This window comes from Chenopodium quinoa, unplaced genomic scaffold (genome assembly GCF_001683475.1).
Source record: "Chenopodium quinoa cultivar QQ74 unplaced genomic scaffold, ASM168347v1, whole genome shotgun sequence".
In the NCBI taxonomy this organism is placed as follows: Eukaryota; Viridiplantae; Streptophyta; class Magnoliopsida; order Caryophyllales; family Amaranthaceae; genus Chenopodium; species Chenopodium quinoa.
Genome location: NW_018745533.1, coordinates 810,273 through 819,231, shown reverse-complemented (window position 1 = coordinate 819,231; position 8,959 = coordinate 810,273).

The following is an 8,959-nucleotide window of genomic DNA, read 5'->3' as shown; positions in this document are numbered from 1 at the left end:
CTAGACTTGGGGGCTTGAACCAACATCATTTAGCCTACCTAGCCTAAAGAGTCATCATCTTTAACTCTTCTCACATATATTTCCATCACCATAACCTTTGCAGCCAGCCTTAGTATCACATTCACACACTTTACTCACACATACATAGTCATATCATCTTTCCCTTAGGAACCCTTTATCATGAAATCTTGTTTCCCTACCGCGCATGCTTGATCATCTATTAAGACAATATTCATTAAAAGAAACATTGTATACTTGCTTAGCATCCTGACCTGAGCAATGTTCATTGTTTCATGCATCGCATAATGTGCTGAGCAACATTTATATATCAATGATTTGTAATCATACAAAGCATATCGTTCTTAGCTCCTTAACCTAAGCAACTTTCATTATGCAATAATCACTTCATCTATATAAGTGCTTAGCTTCAAGACCTAAGTGACGTTCAAGATCATTTCTTTACACCATATATGATGTTTAGCTCCATGAACTAAGTTTATTCATCTATCGTGTCACATGATGTAATTTTCCTTAGCCTCCTAGCCTAAGAACATGCATCATGCATACATTATACTCAAGACGAGAAGTTCAATATGACAAGAAGAAAATCCATGTGATTCATTTCGTCTTGCTCAACAAGGAAGTTCAAGACTTCTTCCCTTTTTTATCATGACTTTTTTTTTGGGAAGTTTAAAAACAAAACCTCATTTTTCACGTCTTTCTTTTTCGGGAGAAAGTCGGTACCCTCCACTCATGACAAAAATGACGGAAATTTTTTTCTTTTTCATTTTTGATTGCTTGTGTCAGTGCACAAACTCACTCAAGACACACACGACCACAAGTTATACACATGTCATGTCATGTCGTGTCAAGTCAAACTTGGTTAAGTCAGTTGGTCAAGTTAATCATAGTCTATATGAGTCCGTTGGCAAATTTTATTTGCAGGTCTCAATTACAGCCCACGTCCGGGGACAAGCGGACCATCTACAACCCACGTCCGGGGACAAGCGGACCATCTACAACCCACGTCCGGGGACAAGCGGACCATCTACAACCCACGTTCGGGGACAAGCGAACCATTTACAGCCCACGTTCGGGGACAAGCGAACCAACTACAGCCCACGTCCGGGGACAAGCGGACCATCTACAACCCACATTCAGGGACAATCGAACCACCATAATTTCATGATGCAAGGTTCTCGATACACAGAGACTTGTAATCTCATCATATGTCGACTTTCCTCAAGCATGGAAAGTATTATCGGTGGATTTCTTCAAGCGTATAAAAACGCCAAAATCATATGTCGACTTTCCTCAAGCATGGAAAGTGTCATCCGGTAGGTTTCTTCAGGCTTAGAAAGCTACCAAACTCAACTATCGGCTTTCCTCAAGCATGGAAAGTGTTTCAAAAAAACGTCATACGGTGGATTCCTTCAAGCATAGGAAAATACCAAACTCATTTTTCACCGATACACTGGTGTCAGATAAGCGTTCTATCCCTTTACTCTTTTATCTGTGGAATTAACATTTTTTGCAGGTATCGGCGTATACAAAGTGATTTAGGATCGCAGAACATCTTAAATCATTCTCCGTCCCAATCGACTACTTTAACTATCGTTTTCGAAACTGACGTTTCTACAAACTCAGTCAAAGTGGGGGCTTCTAAAGACACCTAAAAATGTCTCCCCAAAACCAAACCCGATGATGAACAACCTTTCACCGCCATTATTGGTCGGGTTGAGTATTTAATCTTGGAGTGCTTAATCCATATTTCCATTTCATAAACCAACCCAACTTCTAGTCCATTTCCCCAAACCATAACTTATTTTTCTCTTTTTGTGCCTTTAAACCCAAAATAATTCATTTCGTGTCCTTTTTATAAAAACGTTTAATCCAGTTTATTTTGGTCCATAATATGGGTCCAATGATTGAATAGTTGGATGGGTCTTTAAAAGAGCTTTCCAACGATGTATTATAAGCCCAAATCCGAGTTATAACAATAAGTTATGGCCAAAATATTAAACTGAGCCCAAACCGAACCTAAGCCCACCTTACCTACGACCCAATGATCATGTAGAGGGTCCAAATTATTTAATCCAATTCCTTAACCAATTAGGATTAATTAGAAGCTTCTATAATTTTCTAAAAGATCTTGATTATCCTTTTTAAAAAGATAAGATTAAAGAATTTGAAATTGAATAAAACTCCTTTTTTTGAAAGTCCAAATTTTATCTGAATTGAAAGACATTCAAATATAGACAGATATTATATTTGTGCCTCATAGTTTTTATCTTAATTTTATATGGTTGGATAGACCTTGAAAATATCTTTCCAATGATATATTATAATATCAATTCCGAGCTATAACGGAAAAGATATAAATAAAATATCAAACTCTATCCAAAACTGACATCGTCTCACTATTTCGACCATATCTTTTATTCTATAAAATATTTTAATCTGATTTTAATTGGGTTAGAAATTATACTTCAAGAGATTTCCAACCATATCTTATTTATCTTATTCCGATTTCTGGATCAAAAGATATGATAAAACCAAAAACCGCAAAAACTGCTGTCTATCGAGTTTTATTCCGGTTTAATTCGGATCTTATCTTAACTTTTCGACCCTTATTTTTTCGCTATAAATAGAGGTCATATCTCCCATTTTCCAATCATCAACAAGCTTGATCATCAAATATTTCTCTTCTCCCTCTTTAGCCTAAACACTAGCCTCCCCATTCTTTCACTATTCCTTCCTTTAAGCACTCCATGGAGTCCATACAATACCTGAAGTTCTATACTTTAACCAAGGCGTGAAAGGTATAAATAACTGAGGGTTTGGACCAAATCAACTCTACATTTATTTAATTTAATTTTTTTAATTTGATTTATATTTTTATTGAAGTTACTAACAGTTTATTCATGATGTAACAATTCAAGATAACGCAGAAAGTGAGTAATTAATCACTTGATTACTCTTATTTTTATTCTTGTTGCTAGAATCATGATTAGATTTATTTATTATTTGATTTGACTAACACTATTATTGTTGAATTTCTTCCAATATTAATGGTAATTCTATTATTTTTATTGATCACTGTATTGCATGTTTAAAGGGAATATGTAATTGAAATCACTCGTAATAAGATAATTTGGACAACCGGTTTAGGTTCCTTTTTAATCTTATTGTTTAATCAAGTGATCACAATATTTTAGAATTATATGTTGCATTAATATTCAACCAATTTAGCTTAATAATAGTTTGGAGCAAATTGAATTTTATTTGTATGCCTTTGAGATCTCAGGAATCACTTTTCACTATAAGAATCGAGTAGAGGCCAATACGGGCGAATGTGACTCCATGACTCACTTCGTACCATCATCCCCGATCCTCCTTTCGTGGTTCCGAACCATATGGAGTTAGTATTCTCATGGATTATGAATGGAGTGTAACCTTCACGGGTCAATCGTTGTTGCCTTTGTTGTCCCTTTATCGTGGTTGCCTTTTATGATCCGTGAACGGTTTACACGTTCCTTAAAAACTAGTTGGCGGCTCCCTACTTTCCTTGTCTCTAATCGTGTCCCTTACCGTATATGTCAATTCCCGTTTCCTATGAGTGCCAAGCATATTCACCACATGCTTTTATGTAGGCGCACTTCGAACGACGCCTACATAGGGCTATATGAAAAGATAAGGAAATAGGGTGGATAAGAATCTTCGAATATATGAAGATATGAAATAAGTATAGCGCAACACGGACACACAACTAAAAGCTGTAGAATAATGTTGCATTCGAAGATATATGGCGTGGATGCTTGAAAGTTGGCTAAAATATAGGTTAGTTCCCTTTGAAATTATAACAAGTGAGGTACAAACGGTTTGGGAACTTACCTGTCTTATTCCATCAAAGTTTCTTCTGTTGTTCCTTTGGCAACTTAGGAACTTCGTGTATGACAACATCCATATGAGACCTTTAATACTCTTAGACAAGTGAGTATGTCTTTTACAACACAATAACTAAGTGTGACACATAAACAATAAGCGCACATTCTTTACTTTAAGTTTAACATGCATAGGAACCCCAACTTGATATAATTTAAGGAAAATACTTTATACTCATGTTATGTTTCATTAAGTCTTGTTCCATTAAGCAATAAACAAGAATATGACAAGTCAAGACAAAACCATAAGAGAATCAATTCACAGATTCACATATTGCATTCATACCAAACATATATCAATTCAACTCATCTAATGCAGACATGAGAAAAGGAATTTATATTTTATGTAGTCTTCTACCAGTAAAAATGTAACTTTTTATACATTGGTTGATATGATGGCTTACCTTGGAGTTCTTGAAGTGGCGTGGCTGTTCCTTGATGATCTTGAATCTAATATGAACTTCCACTTCTAACTCAAGTTCCATTGTCAGTGGTTAATGCTTACAAATATATTTTCTTGTTATAGAATCATCAAAACCAATGCACAATGGTTCGTTAGTAGTAACAGAGATATATCAATATAAACAAGTACTACTAATAACTCAGTCCATCTTGAAAACAAAAATTGACACATTTAAAACTCAATTTTCGAGAAGGAACTTGGATAGCAATCTATCCTAGAGTATGTTCCACATAGACATCTATAACAGAAAGTTATACAAAATAAATCCAAGACATCCATGTGGTACAACTCTAATCCCATATAAACAGCAAGAACAAATATTATTCAATTTGCTTCAAGTCTAGCTACACACGCAACAAGTTCCTCAAAGACAATACATACCTTTGTATTGGTTGTTTCTTTTAAGAACCAACCTGGCCTTGTTCCATTCACGTGCCTTACTCAACAAGCTTTTTCCAAACACCCTTTTTAATCTCCGACCCTTTTTAGGTGTTCTAGAATAAGTTCAGAATGTAATAAACATCTTCTTCCTTTCAAGCTCATTGAGTTCCTGTTGCACATCTAATCTTCAAGCTACCTCCTCAAATCCTTCAATATCGTGAGGCTCGGCCTTGGATACATATGCATGAAAGACACTATAGTTCCATAGTATGTTAAGATTTTGCTGGTCGGAACAAATATTATCTCAGCTCTGGGACTTTGTCAGAACTTGCTTTCTTGTATTGAGATTATTGAACTTTGCTGCATGAGTTGGAACTTAACATCTAAAAGTTCCTCATTATATGTAGCTAGCCCTTGTTGTTATCCTTAGTGACATATTTCTTTACTAGGAACTCAATTAGTTCTACAAGAACATGTGAGTTCATCTTTTATAACCTGCTTGATGGGAACAAACCTGTTAGTCTCAAAATATGTTCACTTATTGCACATTAACCATGATAATGTCAACTCTATATGTTTTACTAGTCTAGGAGTTTATGGATAAATCGCCTTGGTACTTCTATCATCAAACATCCCTAAGTAGAACATAGGGTGTCTTGTTCATCAAAGATCTATTGCTTCAGTGTGATGATGTAGCAAGAGACATTGAAAACTATTCCAAAGAACCTGCAAAGACCATTAGTATATAATTTTGTTCTCTTCTTGTCTTTCATGATTCAAAATTGGAAACTCGTTGTCAATCTTGTGTTCCTGCAACAAACACTAAACATGACTGGAACTAGGTTCCATTGTTAGATCTATAATCTCATAAATGATTAATACTTAGCCACATACCCTGTGATAGAAAAGACTTTCAATGATTGTTCATCATCTCTTCTATTAAGAAAAGTAACCAAGTATTCATTTGCTTTCATTACTTATAAACAAGACATCTCTTTCAATTAGTCTCTACATATCACATGGTAAACATATCCATATCACTAAGATCCAATGGATTAGTGTTGCTTACCATCTACCTGATGTTGAAAGAGAATGTAACATGTGTTTCATTCTCACGCTTCTCGATCTTAACCTGTTTGGAACTTACATATACATATACCTATTATCGAGTTCCTACTAGGTTTATCAAGCATGAAAATATTAACATGTTCACAGTTTGAAGCATAGAGGTATCTCATCTTCAATAAAACCTAGAAATGTCAGGTTGTTGTTAGGAATCACCTTGAGATCCACAAATGATGTGTTCCCTTTTTGACTCCCTTCATATGTGACATTTCCACTCTTTATTTATGATGTCATTTTGAAGCCATAAAACAACTAGAGTTACAAGCAATCGAAAACCAGAATGTGCATTAAAAACTCGACAAGAAAAATATTCACAATGGGATAGGAACTTGACTTACTAACTTCCTGTTATGTAGAAATTTTACCTTTCGTGTTAGTATTATAAGTCAAAGTTCTTCCATTGCAGGTTTATAGCAAGAGATACCTTGATTTGGCTATCATCATCTCTTTTGGATCCTCGCTGTCGAGATAATGCGAGTTCCCTCCTATTATAAACCTTCAACTCTTCCATGTTCCTTTTGACATAAAGTTGGAACATGTCCTTTTGGTCCTTTAGACCGTTGTATCTTGGGTAGAGGAACGTGTTGATTTAATCTCAAATTCTTCAACACCTTGTCAAAGTCCCTCATATTATCATTCAAAAGATATAACCTGAAAGTTCACAACCCAAGAGATTCCTTTATGCCTTTAAAATGTCAGTAGGTTAGTCAAAAGAGGTAGATAAAACCTAAAGCATAAAAGTATTTCAGCATAAAGTTCCTGTAAGAAATACTCCCTTTTAGATGTTGCTCCATGAAAGAAATTATGAATCTTCAACACGCAGTCAAAGATAATCATCTTAACCCATCATCCTTCATGAGAGTCTGCTACAGGAATTAATGCTTTGTTCCAGGGAACTTTAACAATAGGAACTTGACTGGAACTTGAACAAGAAGCTGAATAGAAATTTATACTCTAACTCCTATAGAACCTTGATATAGAAGCTTAGTTATTCCTGTATCCCTAATCCGTTTTATCATTTCAAGTTCACCAAGTTCCAACTCCTTTCAGCATTGAGTTCATAAAGGAACAAACTTTTATGCCCCGATTTATCTGTATGGACAAACCTACAAAACAATCAATAATAACTTGCACAAAACTAGAAGAGAAGTTAGTTTGTCATGATATACATTATAACTATCAAAACAACCTCTCTTTACATCCATTCACAAATAACCTTCATAAGAATAGAGAATTGAATTTCAATAGGAATTTGTGAAGGATTAATACATACCAAAAGCACATGACCAATATTTACAGAGAGATGTATAGGCGACTTACACACTTATCCATATTGTCGCTTCACCTACTTCAAACCTCTTATAAAGGCTTTCTAGTGAGAGGAACTTGCACATAATTCCTTATATACAAACCACCAAAGATCATTGTTATTAATAAGTTGTCTCCACTCACATAGCCTGCAAAATCAGTCATCTTTTGGCTTTGGTTTCCCAATATATATTGGGTACCTTCATGTTAGTAATAGACGTCAATAATCCATAATTAAAATAACTACGGTTAAACTAACTATCTTTACTAACAATAAACATCATGTGTCTACATAATAAATATTCAGAATAATACATACACATGATAAGGTCATTCTTTGGCAAATATTCAAAATATACATTCATTACCTTGCCCAAAGAATTAAGTTTCCATACAGGGATAATCCAGGTTCCAAGAGACCAAATATGCATAATTCTACACAATACGTTCCTTGAACTATTTTTAGTAAATCGATTCTTTAAAAATAAATCAATTCGTAAATCTGACAAATACTTTTCACGCTATAAATCAGATTAAAGGTTACACAAAATTGATTTACAAACTTTCAAAACAAAATCCAAAGTTTAACTAGAAATACTGCAAGGAACTTCTACACATAATAACATGCATATTAAGGAATTCAAAGACGAGACACTTACCTCAAAGATGTTCATCTTTGATTCACTTTTGCTTCACAAGCAGACTTTGGTCTTCACGTGGTATGGGAACGTTCTAGGGTTGAGTTCCATTCGTTGCATTCCTCGTAGATATCCATCTTAGCCTGGAACTTGCTCCTCGGGGTTGCCCGGTTTATCAAGAGCACCCGCTCTGATACCAATTGTTAGTTTAGATGAACTACTACGAGGGGGGGTGAATGGTAGTAGGTTCCAATCGTGAAACTTATGCGGAAATTAAAAGACTACCACAAAATAGGGAATAAGTAACACATAATACACAACGGTCAAGTTGTATATGCGATCTCTAGAATTATACAGATCGCCTATGTAAGATAGGCGCTTTGTATGTTAAAACCTACAGAGCGCCTATCTAAGTTAACCGTTCTATATGATAAATTCAAATTTACACTAACAAATATAGAGCGCCTCCTTTGATTAACCGTTCTATCAGTATAATAATTTTTTTAAAAAAATAAAATAAATTGGAAGTATCATGTATGACAACCACAACCCACCTAACCCTAAACTACTTCGTTTCAAATTGTAGCCGCCCCCTTATATCTTCTTTTCTTTCACACTCCTTCTCTTTCTAGATCAAAGATCATCCTCCCCTTTCTTTCCCCTCTTCCTCTCTTTCTCTCTCCTCAAATTCCCTGCCCCAGCAAATACATCTATAGGCTTTATAATTTTTCCAAAGATATTGAAGTCAAGTTCTCAATTTGATTCACTTTGCAGCAAAGAACATAATAGTAGATTAACATCTATGAATTTTAGAATCTCACGCCCCTCTTCCTCTCTGATTATAATTTATTTTTTGTGTAGTTATTATTTAGATCTGATTTTACTTTTTATTATATTTGATATAATCGATTATGTTTATTTTTGTTAATTTTGGGGCGGTGTGCGAATTTCTGTTTATAGTGGGTTTTGCAGGTGGTGGTGTGAGTCGTGGGGGGTATTTGGTGGTGGGGGTCGTGGGGGTGGGTCACAGCGGGATACGGTGGGTCGTGGTGTTGGCCGTGGGTGGTGTGCGATTTGGGGAGTGAGCTTTCATTTTCTAT